This window comes from Macaca nemestrina, chromosome 9, assembly GCF_043159975.1.
Source record: "Macaca nemestrina isolate mMacNem1 chromosome 9, mMacNem.hap1, whole genome shotgun sequence".
In the NCBI taxonomy this organism is placed as follows: Eukaryota; Metazoa; Chordata; class Mammalia; order Primates; family Cercopithecidae; genus Macaca; species Macaca nemestrina.
The window spans coordinates 118,005,446-118,024,976 of record NC_092133.1 but is presented as its reverse complement, the minus strand read 5'-3'; the positions used below and the strand labels follow the sequence as shown (position 1 = coordinate 118,024,976).

The 19,531-nt window shown below is 40.1% G+C and overlaps 1 protein-coding gene and 1 long non-coding RNA gene across 9 annotated transcripts in view; one reads left to right on the top strand and one right to left on the bottom strand.

Moving 5' to 3' along the window:
- LOC105480008 (uncharacterized) overlaps window positions 1–19,531 on the bottom strand; it is a 57,789-nt gene that overhangs the window by 11,512 nt on the left and 26,746 nt on the right. The window contains exons 3-4 of the long non-coding RNA XR_986225.3: window positions 3,422–3,534; window positions 2,584–2,703 (exon numbers count right to left, since the gene is read on the bottom strand). This is a non-coding gene — a long non-coding RNA (uncharacterized lncRNA). The remainder of the gene's footprint in view (window positions 1–2,583; window positions 2,704–3,421; window positions 3,535–19,531) is intronic.
- The window catches only part of LOC105480009 (myosin IIIA), a 310,637-nt gene continuing 294,565 nt past the window's right edge, over window positions 3,460–19,531 (top strand). For 5 of the 8 annotated variants that reach the window (XR_986226.3, XR_011608191.1, XR_011608190.1 and 2 more), the window contains exon 1: window positions 3,464–3,592. The gene's annotated coding sequence lies outside the window, so the exon portion shown is untranslated. Of the gene's footprint in view, window positions 3,593–19,531 lie in introns of all 8 variants that reach the window. The other 3 variants (XM_011738421.3, XM_011738427.3, XM_071070347.1) reach the window with 3 other exon arrangements.

Sequence of the window (19,531 nt, the reverse complement as noted above, 5' to 3'; positions counted from 1 at the left end):
TATGGATTTTTTTTGCTTTGTTCTAACATAATGTTTTCATGGGATAATTGTGACGATGGAAGGAGGGCATGTGTGCTTCGACTGCCATTTTGACCCATTCTCATTCCCCTCTATGTTCTCTTTTAATCTGTACCAGCCACATTCATCTAATAATGACCCTATGAGCACATATGCTTTGCTTTTCTTCCTGCAAGCCTTGCTTATTCTAGACAGACTCTTGCTACATATTTCTTATATTATTCTTTGTTTATCTTAAGGGCTTTCTGTTCCTTGAAGATGTACCTTTTCCTCACATTTAAATGTTAATATTTTCCTCCACTCAATTCTTACGGTCCTAAATGTGAATCTCTGTTATGAGTAAGTTGTAGCATAAATAAAAATTTAATATTTGTGGGCCAAGCACAGTGGCTCACACCTGTAATCCCAACACTTTAGGAGGCCAAGGCAGGAGAATCACTTGAGCCCAGGAGTTCAAGACAAGCCCGGGAAATATGGCAAAACCCCATCTCTAACTAAAATACAAAAAAATTAGCCAGTTGTGGTGGTGTGCACCTGGAGTCTCAGTTACTTAGGAGGTTGAGGTTGGAGGATTGCTTGAGCCTGGGAGGTTGAGATTGCAGTGAGCCGTGATCACAGCACTGCACTTCAGCCTGAGTGACAAAGTGAGACCCCATTTAAAAAAAAAAAAAAAAAGCATTAAATATTTGTGAACTTATTACCTCCTGAGAACAGAGTATGTTATCTTTCCTCTCTTTGGATTCCCATTGCATATAACAATGCCATCCTTATAGCGGGAAAAACATTTGTGACTAAAATTGAATTAATTTGAATTCTCCTATCAATAAAAGAAAATTCTTCTGTATAGTGTGCTTGGACTGAACAGTTCTATGATCATTGTTTATTTATTGTATTATGCAGTATTTTTTATAACATCGAATATTTGTTGAGAAGTATAATAAAATAAATTATGCTGGTGATTAACTTTTGTCCTTAAATTGAATTGACATCTTTGTAACCCCCCTCAACATTTTCATATGAAGAACCCCAAGAAGAATATTAAAATATTAGAATATTTCTTCTTTGTTCATTACTTGTAGACATTAGCTGCTATCAAGTATTTTCTTAAACAATGCTATCTACGCAGCACACACACCCTTAATCTCGTGCAGGGAGTGCTACGCTGAGGCGAATCCTTATTTTTCACAACACTGCCCCCTAATCATTCATGCTGCTCAACCTCATCACAGGCCTTTCCATCAGAGTGTGTCTCCAGGGTAACACAAGCCAGATTTGGCCATTTGGTTACAGCTTGGAACACAAAGGTCGCTTGAAGGTTTATGACGTTTGGATTTTGGAGCACATTTACAAAACTACAAATTCTACATGGTTTTGACATTTGGATGCAATCTTTATTAATAGTATCTTTCCTTTGGCATACATATATGTTTCCTTTTGGGTTATGTTTGTTTATTGGACAAAAGCAGCCAATGTAACCAAGTTTAATACAATTCAACATTTTTCTTCATTACATTTTTTTCCAGAAAATAATACTTTGTGCTTAAAAAGTGCTATGCAAGAAAATCATTGGAAAATATAAATCACTGAGATTGCTAAAAATATCTCGAACTGCGAAAACTAAAAGGTTGATTATGGAATTTTTCATCATGGTCTCTTTTACCTCAATATACAATTATGTTTTAAATGTGTATTGAAGTGGGATAACATAATTATTTAATTTGTCAACATACTTTGCTATCTTTTTATGTCCAGAAAGTATTTGATTTGTAGATAGAAAGAATAAATGTATTTTTATTGAAATATAATAATTTGCATTTAAATGGGGAGTGTCTAAAAAAAGGAAAGTTTTAAGTCTTTAAGAAAGAAAATATTTAAAATCTTTAGTCATGTAAAAGAAAATTTAAATATTAGAAAAAGCATATTTGTTTGTGTATAATAAGGCTCAATACGAGAGTCAATATTTTTCAAATATATCTATTTAAAATAATAATAGCGTGAACTCTGGATGAGGAGCTTGCAGTGAGCCGAGATCACGCCACTGCACTCCAGTCTGGGCAACAGAGTGAGACTCCATCTCAAAAAAAAAAGTAAAAATTAATAATAATAATAATAATAATAGCTAGCACTTCCTCATCACTTTCTATGTGCCTGGTTCTGTTTTAAATACTTTATAGATATCAAATCATTTAATCCTCACGGTGACTCTATCTTACCAATGATCTCCATTTTACCAATGAGAAACTAATGCACAGAGACAGTCATACTTGCTCAAAGTTATACAACTACTACTGGCATAATCAGGATTCAAATCCAGGTAGTCTGGTTCCAAAGCCTAAATTAGCCTCTAGCCCTCTAAATTAAGGGGATTACAATCAAAATTTGCATAAGATTATTTCTTCAGAATTAGAAAACACCTTGAGGCCAAGTGCAGTGTCTCACCCCTGAAATCCCAGCACTTTGGGAAGCTGAGGCTGAAGGATCACTTGAAGCCAGGAGTGTGAGACCAGGTTGGGCAACATAGAGAGACCCCATCTCTACAAAAAAATACAAAAATTAGCTAGGTACCTGTAGTCGCAGCTACTCAGGAGGCTGAGATGGGAGGATCACTTGAGCCTGGGAGGTAGAGGTTGCAGTAAGCCGAGATCATACCACGGCACTCCAGCCTGAGCAAGACAGAGTGAAACTCTGTCGAGAAAGAGAGAGGGAAGGAAGGAAGGAAGAAAGGAAGGAAGGAAGGAAGGAAGGAAGGAAGGAAGGAAGGAAGGAAGGAAGGAAGTGAGGGAGGGAAGGAGGGAGGGAGGAAGGAAGGAAGGAAGGAAAGAAGGAAGGAAGGAAGGAAGGAAGGAAGGAAGGAAGGAAGGAAGGAAAGAAGGAAGGAGAGAAAAAGGAAAAATTATATTCATCTACACAAATAAGCACCTGAAAATAGCTATAAAAACAGAATGAATTTAAACAGGCATTTTTTTAAATTATGGGTTTTATTTTTCTCAACAAGAAACTTAAAAGTAGGCAGTTAAGGACCAGTACAGTGGTTAACAAGAAACCTAAAAGTAGGCAGTTAAGGACCAGTACAGTGGTTAACAAGAAACCTAAAAGTAGGCAGTTAAGGACCAGTACAGCGGTTAACAAGAAACCTAAAAGTAGGCAGTTAAGGACCAGTACAGTGGTTAACAAGAAACCTAAAAGTAGGCAGTTAAGGACCAGTACAGCGGTTAACAAGAAACCTAAAAGTAGGCAGTTAAGGACCAGTACAGTGGTTAACAAGAAACCTAAAAGTAGGCAGTTAAGGACCAGTACAGTGGTTAACAAGAAACCTAAAAGTAGGCAGTTAAGGACCAGTACAGTGGTTAACAAGAAACCTAAAAGTAGGCAGTTAAGGACCAGTACAGTGGTTCTACAATACCTTCAAGAGAATGATTTCCTCTTGAATTTCTTCTTAGCCATTCTCAGTGAGTGCCTTAATGCTCAAGCTTATTAATTCATGGTGACAAGAGGGCTGCACTTGATCCAACATCACTTTTGGATTCCAGTGAGCAAGAAGAAGATGAGCAAATGAGAAAAAGATATAAGCTAGGTGAGTTTCTCCCCCTTAAACAACTTTTTTAGAAACCCCTCACAGTGATTTTAGACATTGCAGCTACCTAAAACTTTTATATGAACAAACTGAGTAGCAAGGAAAGCTGGTTTAAAAAAAAAAAAAAAGAAGAAGGACCAGGTGCAATGGCTGACGCCTGTAATCCCAGCACTTTGGGAAGCTGAGGCAGGTGGATCACAAGGTCAGGTGTTTGAGGCCAGCCTGGCCAACGTGGTGAAACACCATCTCTACTAAAGATACAAAAAAAATTGCCAGGCACGATGGCATGCACCTGTAATCCCAGCTACTCAGAAGGCTGGGGCAGGAGAATCGCTTGAACCCGGGAGACGGAGGTTGCAGTAGGCCGAGATTGCGCCACTGTACTCCAGTCTGGGTAACAGGGTGAGACTCCATTTCAAAAAAAAAAAAAGAGAGAGAAGAAAAAAGATAGGTCTGTGACTGAGTATATTGCCACTCTGATCAAAATCAGAATCTAACAGTAAAGAAAGGTTATTGAGGCAGGTCTAGAATAGCTTTCGCTCTAGAGCTAGTTTCTCCTATTACTAAGGTATGGCCCTTAGTGTACTCTGTGTGTTCAACAATGAGCATTCTCACCTTGGCTAGTCAGGACTCAGCTGCTTGGAAGTGTTCAGTTTACAACTCCCTGGAAATTTCATCCTAAAGGGCTTCTTTCTTTCTTTCTTTCTTTCTTTCTTTCTTTCTTTCTTTCTTTCTTTCTTTCTTTCTTTCTTTCTTTCTTTCTTTCTTCCTTTCTTTCTTTCTTTTCTTTTCTTTCTTTCTTTCCCTTTTTTTTTGGGTAGCTCCCTCCTCTCCAGGACCTTTTCTGGAAAATTCTAGACTTTTCAACCTCCATGTACTCCAATCTCTGACAACTCAACTCAGGGACACTGTGACATTCTGCTCGGGTTCCCCCTTCTTATGGTACAGTTCTGGAATCCTTCCTGTCAATGATCTGAGGCAACTGAGGCCTCATACAACTCATTTCCCTTGTCCCAGGTGTCATACTGAGTCAGTAGAAAAATTCCTGAAGAATTCCAGATTCCTCCTAAATGTGGCAGATGATCTGTAAGTCATTAATACTCTGCTATAAAAGAGACCAGGCTTCCATAAACACACTCCAATAGTTCACAGTCTTTGGAAAATGATTATTTATCCCTTTAAAGTTACAATTATGTAAATCTGCCATATCTCATAACAAATGTGCTATTAAATATTTGGTTTTTAACATTAAGGAATAGGTTACGATTTTTGAGAGTTTTACAGATAATTTTATAATAGGCCTGAAGAGGAATGCCATGTGACTAGGGTTCACAAATCCTATTGTAAGTAAAACTACTTCATGCCAGATAGACTTTGAAATGGGAGAGTTCCTTGACCTCCCTCACAGAACACGCAACAGGGTGTGGCTCATCTGTTTGGCCACCACATGCTCAAACCCCTTACAAGAGCGGGAGCAGGCAGACGGGCAGATGCAGGAGCCGGGGCGCATACTTTTGGGCTCCAGCCCCATGGTAGCATCTAGGGATGTGTGTCTGTGACTCCTGAAGCCCCAGAGGATGTGTTACAGTTCTCCTTTAGCTCTGCCATTTGCAAACGTTAAGTGTTAACCAGTTCGGTGCCCTCTTGGTACTAGGGTCCTTGTCTGGCATCCAGGAAGAATCAGTCACAAATAGACTAGAAGGATGGTGAATGAAGGGATTTTACTGAGTGGTGGAGGTGGCTCTGGGTGGGATGGATGGGGAGCTGGAAAGGGGACGGAGTGGGAAGATGCTCCTCCCCTAGAGTTTGGCCATCCCACAGCCGAACTCCTCTCCAACCATCCCCAGCTAAACTCCTCTCAACGTTCAGATGCTCCTCCTCTTCTCTCCTTCTCTGCCATGCCACTTTCCTGTTCCTCTGCTCTTTTGCTCATCTGCTTGTCTCCTCATCTGCTGGTGGAGCCTCTTGTTTGGGGTTTATATGGGTACAGGATACAGGGGTATGGCGGGCCAAAAAGGCAAAATTTAGTTTCAAAAACAGGAATGCCTGTTTCCATTTAGAGCTTCAGGTTTCCAGGCTTGAGGATGGGTTCTTTGCCAGGCAACCACCCTCTTCTGCCCAGTATTTCCTTGCTTCCTGTCTGTATCAACTGCAGTAACTTTTATAATCATACTAAAGATATTTTAATAATAAATACAATTATGGGAATTTTGGGTAAATTATAATGTTTAATACAGAATTCTTTTGTGGTTGTGCTTTTGTTTTTGTTTGTGTTTGTTGACTATTCAAAGTGCTTTAAACTACCTCTCTAGTGATGCCTAGCTCAAGGAATTAAAGACGTTAGCTCTCATGTAGAAGAAATACCATGCATAGAATGATTCAATCAGTAGCAAAAAAAACTGGCTTGCACAGCATCTCTTCTCCATCTCTCTTATCTTGCAATCACAGCTAAAAGAGATCAGTTAATTCCACTGGGTGAAGAAGGCAGGCTGGAAGGTGCTGTTTTCTAGACATAATTTCCTGGATTGGCCAAACACTATAGATACAGGTTCTAGGAGGGATGTCAGTCAAGCACAGAGAGCTGGGCATCCAGAACCTAGGAAAACAGACATGAGGCACCCTGTGGCAGGGAAGGGGGATTCTACACAGGCTAATAGAAAAGAAGCACAGGTAATTCCAAAGTGGATGCTATTTAGGATCAGGTAAGCAGAGAGAGCTTGCATGGAGGAAAATCTCTCACAGCAAGTAACTGGCAGGGACTCTAGGATTCAGAGCAAGAGAGCCAGTCTCTTGAAACAAGACTGGAAAGAGGAATGCATTCCATAATCTAGAAGGACAATGGTACTACAATAGGGACAAGGCAGAAAACCTCAGATTTGAGTTGAACCAGCCACAGAAGGATCCATTCAGGGTCTCAGAGTGTCAAGCAAGAACTCCTTCTTCCATCCCCTGTATAGGATGATTTGACCTTTTAGGCTTTTATGAAGCTGAGCCCAGTGGAAGGAGTCCAGAGGCAGAGCTATGGGAAGAAAAAGACGATACTGCATGAGAACCCTGGCAGGAGATGCAACCACCAGCCTTCCTGCCATGTGCTCAAATGCCTTATCTTTAGAATAACTTTTGGGGATTCTTTTAGAGGATCTGTTAGTGTGAAATGTGCTACCAGAGAGGTGACGTACTAAGCCCCTAAAAGATCAGCCATTAACATATATTAGTTTACCAGATTAGCCATTTGTTTCAAACAGAGAGAGTAAGGTCCTGAGGGAATAAAATTCAGCCATTTAGATTTAAAGGAAATTTAAAGGGAATAGAGTTCCAGAGCAGGTAATCTAATACATATTACAAATCAGGGAGAAAGTTGTCTTTTATGTTCCTCGTTGTGCACTTCCTTCTAGCCAACATGCCTTGAGAATTTACTATGTGCTAGACACTTCCAAAGCACTTTAAACAGATTCATTCATGTAACCCTCCGATCCTATTGGTATGTTTTATCATTTTTACTTTAGAAATGGAAATATTGAGGCTCAAAAAATTTCCCAAGATTACATAGCTGGTAAGTGGCAGAACCAGGATTCAATCTGTGTCTGATGGCCCAAATATTCTTACAGTAAGGTCTTTCAAAGTCCAAGTGACAGGCATTGATGTTTTCACTAGGGAAGGTGTCATTGGCAACCGTGAGACAGAAGTGGAGCAAAAAAAGAGTATCGCACAGAACAGATCAATAGTCAGCCAGTATTTGTTGGGTGCCAGTCATTATCAGAGACTGTGCTAGGTACTAGGGATACTGTCATTGAGAAACCAGATAGACCCAGACTTCATAGGGCTCATAGCCTTATGGGGAAAGAACATTCCTACGCTACAACAGTAATGATTTAACAAACAAGCAAACCTACAAATAAGTATAAACTTTACAGAGGGTTTGAAAATAGAGGTTCCAGATGAGGCTACCATCCACACAGCTAACACTTCTGTTTTGGTAACTGTCATATTTAAGCAAAAGGAGAGAATTGAAATAATTCTGAAGAACACCCATCTGTAATCCCAGCTATTCAGAGGGCTGAGGCAGGAAGTCCACTTGAGGCCAGGAGTTCAAAACTAGCCTAGGTAACGTAGTCAGACCCCATCTCTCTAAAAAAACAATAAAAGGTATTCTAAAGGTTAGAGAGAATGAGGATACGAAAATCAGGAAGTAGGGCAATTTGCAGGAAGGGGGAAAATGTGCTGAGATGGATTTATGATGGTAAATTCAAGGTGCATTTGAAACATCCAAGAATTGTCCACTAAACAACCAAAGATAAGGCCAGGTGCCAAAAGCAAGGGAAAGAGATGCTGTTGTGAGCCCTGGAGAATCACTCTGTACACAGCCAAGCTGCATGCAAGAAGGGTCTCAGAGCTCTCCTGGGAATGATCTTCAGTCTGTATCCATGTCTAGGGCTGCCCATGTGGTAGTAGTGGGGAAGGAGAGATCATGGAGGGTAAAAACCAAGTTGATAGCAGCATCTGGTATCTGAAACTAAGAATCACTTAGAAATTTCACAATCCTTCTCTTTTAATAACAACAATAGCTAAAATTACATGTGTCTATTCTGTGCCTGGATACAATCTAGTCTAGTTCTCGTTACAACACCATAAAGAAATCACTGTTATTAGATCCCCAATGTAATACCAAGAAAATTTAAGTTCAGGAAGGGTAAGTAACTTCCCTAAGTCCCATCTCTATAAAGGCTGTATCCAGGATTCAAGATTCAAATTCAACTACAGATCAAGAGGAGGAAAAATAAAAGGACTTTTCCTTTCTTTAATTCCCGGTGTGAATGAGGTAGAATGAAATTCCTGGCCAGGCACGGTGTCTCACACCTGTAATCACAGCACTTTGGGAGGCCGAGGTGGGTGGATCACCTGAGGCCAGGAGTTCAAGACCACCCTGGCCAACATGGTAAAAATCCTGTTTCTAATAAAAATTTAAAAATTAGCCAGGCATGGTGGTGCACACCTGTAATCCCAGAAACTTGGGAGGCTAAGGCATGAGAATCTCAAATGAATTTTCTTATTTTACCTGGCAAAAGCAAGATGTATGACTTTACACTCCAATGATATTAGAGGGGAACTTCATTAGTCTGTATTCCTCAGAGTCTAAGGTATTTTAGATACTTTGTCAGACCCCGATAGTCTGAATTTTGTCTCATCTTCTCAACCTTTCAATTGATTGAGATAATGGGTACTCCCTCTGTGTGTTCAAACTAACCTTTGTGGTTGCTTCCATAAGAGATTGGAAGATGGGGAGGAAAAATACAGAAGGAGACATAAGAGGATACCTAATACTGGAAAAACCAGCTTATCAAGAAACGCTCCCAAAGTATCCTTGGAAATACACAGAAGTTGTGCCAGGATAACCAAATGCAGAAGGAAGAGCTGTCTCTTTTCTTAGCACTCACAAGAAGCGGAGAGTAACCATGGGGAAATTACCTGAGCTCTTTAACCTCTGTTCTTCCATCTATGTAAAAAGGCTAACCTGAAAGTCACCCTGTGGAGCTCTTGTAAGGATTTGATGAGCTAGTGCTTATGTGTTCTCTGCACGGTGTGTGGTGCTGAACAAGGCCTCAATAAATGTGTGCCATTTAAAAAAATAGGTAATATATATGAAAGCTTCTATAAGCCCTAAGTGCTATATAAATGTGACTATTTTTTAAACAAAGAGAGAAAATAGACTTAGTTGCATAATGTGAATATGCAGACATCCAGGAGGATCTCTTTCTATCTGAAATATTGATGCTACTGTTTCTCTTTAAGGCCTTTTCTATTTGGTCATGCTTAATGTAATAGTATCTAAAAGCCACTTAGTATTTTCTGTGCAAATGTGCCATTGCAGAATTGAGTAATAAAAGTTGCACCTTTGAAAACAATATGAAACATTTAAGCACCAATGACCTAGTAGCCTCATCTAGCTTTGTGACTCCTTATCATGCAACATCAATGTTTCCATTGTCACTCTGCTGTTTCAGATAACAATGCGGTCTGGACACTTGCCTGTTGGCCATTTAGGAGATTAGAGGCTTTTTTTTCCCTCCTTAGTCTACCACTGTGTTCATTCCCAGCTATACAGTTACCATTTGTAAATCAGTGAAGCAAGAAATTAAGGACACACTAGCAGCCCTGCCTGTGGAATACCAATAACAACAAAGGTGTAGAGTTGCTTTGCTGCCTTGTTGCCGCCTACCATACACCCAACTAAAACATCACTCCTCCAAGTGAGCACAATTATCTCAGTCACCAGGAGGAATAAATGAGGCACAGTGATAACCAGATTAGGATAAAATGAAATAAATTTTCTGGATTTTATAGTACAAAAATGAAGACCTATTTATTTTCTAATGCTTTGTTTTCATGTTTTTGTAGTTTGATTCTCAGGTTAGATTTTAACTTCTATGCTGTCTGGGGTGGTTCCCTAGCTTTGCTCTGAAGTGCAAATTGTTCTGCACAAATGACATCTGATAATTAGGAAACAAAAGAAGGGGGTAAGAAAGTTGTTGAAATACAACTGAGCGAGCTTAGGTTTTTTTCTCTTTGTATGGAGGGAACAAAATCTACCTTCATGGTTACACTAGCCCTGCAGAGGCTCTGATGAACTGTCCCATTAGTAAGAAGCCACCACTATGTCTGTATCCTGCCAGTATATTGTATACAACACATATTCTTCCCTCTCAAAAATGCAGGGCAAGCGAAAGAAACAGATTCATATGCAACAACATTTGGGAAATGGCACAAAATCCTCAAACTCCAAATAGTTTCCTGGGTCATTGGACCATGCTTCCAAGTGTTCTCGGAGCAGAAAATACTAGTCCATTGACATGTAAGATTTTTTGTGTTGGAAAATTACCCTAACAGACATTATGATGTAATAGAATGCTACAATAATGAAAATTGGATGACTGTGGCAAAGTAATCAGCAGACAGAATGAACAGCCCTGAAATTTTTTTGAAAATAGAATATACGTAGGGAAGGGACGTATTCATTTCATAAATTATATGGGAAATTGGCTAATTACTTGAAACAAGAGTTTCAGCTTATAACATGACCCAATTAAATTCCAAATGAGGAACTAAACATAATAAAGGAAGCTGGTAGAAAACTAGAAGAAAATGTAAAATAAATAATTAGTTTAGTGGGGCAAGGACTTTTGATATAAACATAATGGAAGACACTACAAATGTTTAAATGATGACAGGTTTACATAAACCAGCCTCCACTAAAAGAAACTAGGACTCTTTGGAGAAGTGACAGATTCCAGGGCTTGGGTAAAAAAGTACAAGATGGGTCTAGAACATCTTACTGTGCCAGAAAATAAGAGCTTAAAGAATATGAAGATACATCCAAACGATATAGGAACTTCCACTGGCCAAGTCTGGGATTATTTGAACATAATTATAAATGATAATAATAGATTATACCCCATTGAATAAGTTAGGTATCCATGAGTCTATATTGATATAAATTAACAATGAATAACTGAAATTTTGAGTCAAAGTAGGATAATGTAGTGATATAGGAGTTAAAAAGAAATTATTTAGGCAGATAGTGAGGGTAAGAGAGTCCTCAGTAAGGCTTTCCTTTTAATAAAAAGCAGCCCCCAAATCATTTCTTTTCTAACAAAAAAAGCAGCTGCAAAATCGAGCTGCAAACATAGACAAGCAAGCTGGAAGCTTGCACAGGTGAATCCCGGCAGCTCTGCCAAGAGGGAAAGGCAACCTGGGGGCCAGGCATGTGTGACATGGCAGCTCTGTCTTCCCTTTCTTTGGTCAGTCAACCACGTGTACAGTAAGGAACAGACAACATGGCCAGGTAAAGAACTGATCTGCATAATAAAGATTAGGGTGGGGTGGCCAGCTTCTTCACGTGCTATGCAAATGGCACATCTGGTCCATCCAATCTTTGGACCCTATGTAAATCAGACACGGCCTCCTCAAGCTAGTCCATAAAACCTCCGCCCCTACCCCTCCCCTTGCTCTTCCTACTCCCCTCCCCTCCCCCTCCCCTCTCCCACCTCACCCCTCCCCTTCCCAGCCCACCCATCCGCTGCCCCTTCCCCATCCCCCACTTCCCTACTGACTGGAAGTCACACTTGGGAGCCCCTCTCTCTCTCTGCAAGAGGGAGCTATTCTGTTTTTCTTTCAGCTATTAAACCTTGACTCTTTTGTTTTGTTTTGTTTTGTTTTGTTTTGTTTGAGAGGGAATCTTGCTCTGTTGCCCAGGCTGGAATGCAATGGCTCCACTCTTAAACTCACTTCTTGCGTGTCCGAGTCCTGGATTTCCCTGGCCTGAGATGACAAACCTGGGGTATTTACCCCAGATAAGGACAAATGATGCTGCTTCAGTAGGATAACACAGCTTCAAAATCTTTCCCTTTAAAACACTGTTACTGAACCACACTTAGGTCTGCCCACCCAATGAAGCAAAGCCAAATACTGATATCAGGATCTGCAGCAAGAGAAAAGTGAGGCATTTATTGCAGGGCGCTCATGCTTAAGACCTGAACTCCCCAGTGAATTACATGTAAGGGTTTTTAAAGGCAGGGAGGCAGAGGTTCCAGGCAAAGTCATAAATCTATACATGGAGGTTATATATTTATTTGACTTAAAAAAAAAAAAACAGACATTTTGAAGCGGGGGCCTACAGGTCTTGGGTGGATTCAAAGATACTCTGATTTGTGATTGGTTAAGGACACAAAGATTTGTCTAAAAATTTGAAGTCAGCAGAAAAGAATGTTAGCTGTGGTTTTACCCCCTCCAGGCCCCTCAGGAAGAAATTTAGAAGAAAGAATGGTGGTCACAGTTCAATCCTCAGTTCCTTCTTACCTGAGGCCTATGTGCCAGTGGATGGCATTTTCCATCTCATGGGAGTTGGGGTTTCTGAAAAACAACTCAGGGACATATGTTAAGCTGTTATCTTTAGTTTTTATGGGGAAAACATCTTGTGACTCTAACTTCCTTGGCTGTTGTTTTAAGCTACTATTACCTTCTTGCTTATCAGGTTACTCATTTCCTTCTTCAGGCTAGCTAGGTGCCTGGAATTTCCTTTGAAATAACTCAAGATTTCCATTTCTTTCCATGCTTGTGGGGGATGGGGCATTGGGCTGGCACACCCCAAGAGGGATCCCTACTCCATCTCAATACTATACTCACTAAAGACAAAAGGGAAAAGATAAACTTTACAGTGAAGGATCCTGACAGATGCCACCTTAATCAAATGTTTAATGTGCCAATCACTGATAATAGGATGAATCTAGGTAGTGTTCTGCCTGGTAAGAGGTGATAAGAAGACTAGAGCTTCCCCTCTGTGATATCACTGACAAAGGTGCATAACCTGAATTTAATCATGAAGAAACCTCAGAGAGACTCATGAGGGACATCCCAAAAAATAATTGATGTGTAATCTTCAAAACTACCAAGGCTGTGAAAATCAAGGAAATACTGAGGAACTGTTCTAGGTTTATGGAAGCCAAAGAGACATGACAATAATATGCAATGTGATTCTCAATTAATCTTTTTACTAAAAGATACTGTTGGGACTACTGGTGAAACTGGAATGGAGTCTGAAGATTAGATGTCGATGATGTACCGATGTTAATTTCCACCAATTGGATGGTGGTATTGTAATTATGTAGAAGAATATCTTTGTTTATAGGAAATGCACTAAAGCATTCAGAGGTGGTGAAGCCTCCCGTAGGCAACTTAGTCTCAAATATTTCATCAATAAAAACATTCTTGCAACTCTTTATAAGTTTGAGATTGTTTCAAAATAATAACAACATTAACCAAAGAACAAGTGTATCTATTCCAAATTCTCTTTTCCCTTCTGCTAGTTAGGTACATCTAAATATTGTGTTTGTATCATAATATGTTTTTGGTATATCTGTTACCACAGTTTAATCTTCCCTTGCACAAATTTAAATGTCAAGCAATAGGGAAATTATTATGCCATAGCCATATCCTAGAACATTATAAATATTTTTAAGTGGTTTTTTTTGACAAATAGGTAACAACATGGGAAGATTCTCATGGTGTTCTATTGTTTTAAAATGAGAGTAAAGTAAAATAGTATTTACGAAACTAACGTGATTCTGAAAATACGTTCACAACCTGAAAGGAAACATGCACTTCAACCAAGGTTATATCTGGGTAGTGTGAATATAGGTGATTTATTTTCATTTTTATTTTGGTGCTATGTCTCAATTTCCTGTAATGACCATTCATTTGTAAACCAAAAAAAATTGAAATTCCAGTAGCAATTAATATAAAGTGATGTGAAGATGAATATGAAAAAACGGTTGATTAAAGAATGAAGGAGCACGGGGAACTTCACCTGAAAATATGGTATATGGTATACTGAGTGTTTTGAATTAAAGATCAGACAGACCCTCAAGAGCAATGGAGAACAATCCATCTCAACCCCCACACCCCAAAATCTTCTGCCTATCCCAAAGCACAGATAAAGTTGTCTTATCTGCCTAAAATCTAGACCTAACAGAGAAGAAAATAATAACCTCTGGTCCTTTCTCTTAAGTTTTCATTAGCTGAACCCATATCACAGGAAGGAAGACTAAAGTCTGACAACAAACCTGGATAAATTTTTGTCATAACCTTTATCCACTCTGAGGGCCCAACAGACTTTGCTCTAAACCATTGTATGTTCTTCGAGCCCACTAAATTCCCCTAAAAATTATTTACTATCTCCCTAAAATGATCCACACTTTTCCCTAAGAAGTAGGGTACGTAAGAGGCTGTATCCCGTTGAGACATTAGGCAGTCACTCTGTGATTCTCCCTGTGCACGTGGTAGTAATAAATCTGCGTGCTTTTTCTCTTATTAATCTTCTTATTAGTTGAATTTTCAGCAAACCTTCCAAGAGCAAAGGGGACCTTTTCCCTTCACCCACGCAGAGGACGTCTCTGAGGAAGTGAAACATTGCTGGATATACTATAGAAACCATCATGGTAAAGAAAGTATTAGAATAAGACTGGAAGCCAACTATTTTGCCCAAAGGACAGCCCCTCAGCTGTGACTATGCACCTGATTTCTGTGGCTTTGCTGAAATGTAGCTTTAACCCTGAAGTACCCTAAAGGTGAGCACAGCATGATGGAGAGGTGAGAGCACAGACTCTGACTGCTGGCCTCAGTTTCTTTCTCTGCAGTTTGGTGTGAAGCTCAGAGACGGTGTATAGAGCCCCCAGAGATAGTAGCTAGCACCTGGTGACCCAAGTTCTGCTTGGGCCACAGCTCTGCTGTTGCAGGGAAACCTGGGCAGCCGGAGGTGCACAGACCAGTTCTACTGGAAGCTGGTCCCCATCACCTGTACTTTTCCCACAAGACTCCCTTCCTTATCCCCTTCCTCACCCACAAAAGAACTCTTTCCTTACCCACTACCTGTACTTTACCCCCAAGAAACCCCCTTCGTTACCCACCGCCTTCCTTACTCAATCTGGCCAAGGGCAGATTGCAGGGCTCAGAGTGCAATAAAGAAGGGTCAGTAATCCACAAATCCAAATATTCAGTTTTCTGGCAGATGTAGAATCATTCATATTCTTGAATCAAAAGGATCTGTTCATGATTAGAAGAAAAAAAATCCATCTAATTGCTTTTTTCATTAATAGAAACTGCATATAGAAATCCTCTAGAACAACGTCATACACCATGGAGTTGACAATTCATCACACTCTATTCTAGGCTCAGCTTCAGCATATCTGAAATCAGCTAGGAGGCTTCTGTTGATACAAAATACAGTGTTTGTAGTCTGATCTAGTCCTGCGACAGGTGGTAAAGAAGTATGAACTGAAACTGCCATATGGCGATGTGAAGGAAATGTTTCTCTCCAGAGAAATACTTGAAAGTGTCATAAAAACAGTAAAAGCATTTAACATCTCAAAAGGCTTAAATTCAGTATGTACATAAACTGTGTCAACTTTGGAGTCAGGCTGCTTTCGTTCAAATCTCAGCAGATAGATGATACCCAGGCAGATAAGTAATGTGACTTTGTGCAAGTGACTTTGTTATGCCCAGACCCTCTATTCCCCAAAGAAGACCACCAGAGTCCAGAGTCAAAGCCAAGCGGCAAGGATCTTTACGACAAGTTCGAACTTGGTCCCTCCATTACACAGCATACAAGAGGGCCCCGAACAATGCGAGTGTTTGCTTTTTATAGCCCGAAAGTTACAGGGGAACAAAGGAATTCTTTTTGGTTCCCGCGCTTTCAGTAAAACTTTGAATGGCTGCCTCCTTATCGGAGACTTTTCCAGGTGGTGTTTGTACTGGGCTCAGGAAGTTTGAGAGATATATGGCGATATGTGGTGGGATGGGAGGATGGGATGTGTTTGTACTGGGCTCAGGAAGTTTGAGAGATATATGGCGATATGTGGTGGGATGGGAGGATGGGATGTGTTTGTATTGGGCTTGTTTTGAGCCCGGGGCTGAGGAATGTGCCCGGCTCCTCTCAACTTAAACTCCGGAAGCTTTGGTTTCCCCATAGAAAACAGGGAATAAGCCCTGGGGATTATAGTGAAAATGAAAAGAAATAATGTATATACAGCAACTAGCCTGGTCTCTGGTCTATGTGGAAAACACTTATAAGATTATCATTGTCGTTATTGTTTTTATATTATGAATACATTTGTTGTGTTACATATAATTCATGTCTGCCTCCTGTGAAAGTATGTATAGGCATACAGATGGAGATGGTAAGAGAAAAGAGGAAGAGAAAAAATCGGAAAAATATATGCCTGATTCACCCTCCCAATCCTGCTACTCAAACCTTTTATTCTACGCCCAGTCTTCCCCATCTCCGTAAATGGAATACCATCCACCCAGTTGCTCAAGACAAATATTTCAGAGTCAGTGTTAATATCTCCCTTTCCCTTACTGGCTGGCCACTCTCTATCTAATTTCAGTTATTATAATCCCATCATCATCTCTCCCTGGATTTTATATTTTTATTTAGCTTTGTCTTCCTAAATCTTCTCCCTGCTTTCATTCAGAGCCCCTCTAACTACATAAAACCAGAACTTTCTTCTTAAAATAGAAATTAGATCACATTTCTCTTCCCAACTGGAAACACTTTAGTGACTTCTCATTGTACTACAAGTAAGACGCAAACACCTTTCCAGGGCCTCCAAATCTCTGCAAAATTGGGTTCTCGGTATTCCTGAACACCACCTCCTACACCCTCCCTGACTATATTTCAGTCCCTTGAGCAAGCCAAGCTCCTTTCCACATCACAACCTGTGCACAAATTGTTCTCTCTGCCTGGAATACTCCTCCATTTTTGCATAAATGTCTGATTCCTTTCTGACCTTCAAGCCAGAATTTCAAGGTCAATTGCTCAGAGAGGCCTTCCCAGTACACCAGCTGAAGCAGACGACCTCCTCACCTCAGTTATTCTCTAGATCCACATTGTGTCTTAACAGCACATAAAATAACTTTTATTTTATTAGTTTTTTATTTTTTCTTGTGTCTGTCTCTCCCAAAGGCTATAAATAACTTGAAGGCTAGGGCCATATCTGTCTTTTCCATGTTTTCACTTGCAGTGCTCAATATGATGCACTGTGCTGGGCATAGAGAAGATGTTCAGTGAATATTTGATGTAAGAAATTGGGGAATTGAATAAAACAATCTTGTAAATTTCCTTCGTTAAAATGCCCTAGATGCATAATAATTTATTTTAACTCATTACTGAAAAGTCAGTGAGGAAAAAAGACAACACATTTTTATATGTTTATATGTATGCTTAAAGGGTTAGAAGTGTTTGATCTTTTATGGATCAATTGTTCAAGAATTATCTGTTGCCTAGAAAGAGATCATGTGAAAGAGGCAAATGTAAATTCAGGAATTTTGCTCATCGCAGTTAATTGACAGTTTCAGGGCCAATGGATCACATGAGTCACTTTTTAGAAATCTTTCTCCTATTTTAGAGGATACAGTGGTTTGAAACCAACATCACAACAGCATGTTTCATAGGACTTGTTCCTTATTGATCATGGGCAAAGTCCAATTTCAAGCAGGTAATTGTCATCTGAGGGCCTGACTTCTCATGGGCCCCAGCTGCTTTTTTTCTGGATAATTTAGGCAATATTAGAAGTTGACTGCAGTGAATGTCATGTTGTGTCTCTCAGATCCCCCTCTTTGGAACTTGGGCCCTCACCCCCCAGCAGCTTGTGTGCTATTGAAGAGAGCTAAGGTCCAAGGTCATGTCCCATCTCAGGGGATGGTCTTTATTCAAAAGCTGCCCTGGGTGCATTGAGAGTGGAGGAAATCCAGCCTCTTGCATAAGGTGATGGCACAAATCCGAGGAGCCATTCCAGCTCCAGAGATCTGTTGGACTATTAAGGCCTATGTTGCATTTACATTGACTGCACTGAGTTTAGCTCCCGCCTCTGTCCAATCCTACTTTCTTTACTTCCCTACAGATGTTGATCCCAAGATCACTCCCAGTAATATTCCTGCAGCCAGATCTCCATCTCAAGGTAGAAAAGATAATGTCTTTGATATGGTCTGGCTGTGTCCCCACCCCAATCTCATCTTGAGTTATAGTTCCCATAATTCCCATGTGTTATGGGAGGGACCCACTGGGAGATAATTGAATCATGGGGGTGCTTTTCCCCATGCTGTTCTCATGGTAGTGAATAAGTCTCACAAGGTCTGATGGTTTTACAAGGGGTTTCCCCTTTCTCTTGGCTCTCATTTCTCTCTTGCCTGTTGCCATGTAAGATGTCCCTTGCTCTCGATTGTGAGGCCTCCCCAGCCATGGGGAACTGTGAGCCCATTAAACCTCTTTTTCTTTATAAATTTTACAGTCTCAGGTATGTCTTTATCAGTAGCATGAAAACGGACTAATACAGTCTCCTTCTTAAGACACTGATTAAAGTGATTTGGTGCCACATTTTTTTATACCATTCCCCTTTTCCTTGGCTTGAAAGGAGTCCTTTGGGAAAAGGGTGAATAAGAGAGTCTGCTGTCCAGCTCTCTCCTAACCATAGGTGGTATTTAATGACAGTTTTGAAAATGTTGATGGCACAGTCTCCTGCTGACCCATCTTGAAACCGAAACTATCATCCATTTCCTTTCTACACTCCATGGCTTCTTCCCAGTACAGATAAAAATGCAAGATGGACCACTTCATTCTAATTAATTAGGAAGAGACTAATCATAGATACATACTTTGATATAATTACAGTTGTCCTCCCAACTGTGGTTTTGTACTCCAAAGTTTCCCCATGGTCAACTTTAGTGCAAGAATATTACATATAGCAAGATATGTTGGGAGCGACAGCGAGATCATATTCATTTGACTTTTGTTACAGTATGTTGTTATAATTATTCTATTTTATTAGTAGTTATTGTTGTTTGTCTCTTACTGTGCCTAACCGATACATTAAACTGTATCATAGGTATGCATATATAGGAAAAATCACACTATATGTAGGGTTCAGTACTATCTGTGGTTTCAGGCATTCGCTGGGGGTCTTGGAATATGTCCTCCATGGATAAGGTGAGACAACTGTATTTTAAAGACATGTGTTATGAGCTGAATTGGGCCCCATCCCCCAAAATCAAATGCTGCCATCCTAACTTGAGAATGGGATTGTATTTGGAAATAGGATTTTTAAAGAGGTAAAGTTAAAAGGCGGTCATAGGTGTGGGCCCTAATCCAACACAAATTGTGTGCTTATAAAAAGAGGAGATTGGGACAGAGCCACAAACAGAAGGAAGACCATGTGAAGACACACAGGGAAAAGACAGCCATCTAGAAGCAAAGGAGGGAGGCCTCAGAAGAAACCAACCCTGCCAAACACCTTGATCTCAGGCTTCAAGCCTCCAGCACTGTAAGAAAATAAATTTATGTTATTTAAGCCACACGGTCTGTGATACTTTGTTATGGCAGCCCCCAGGAAG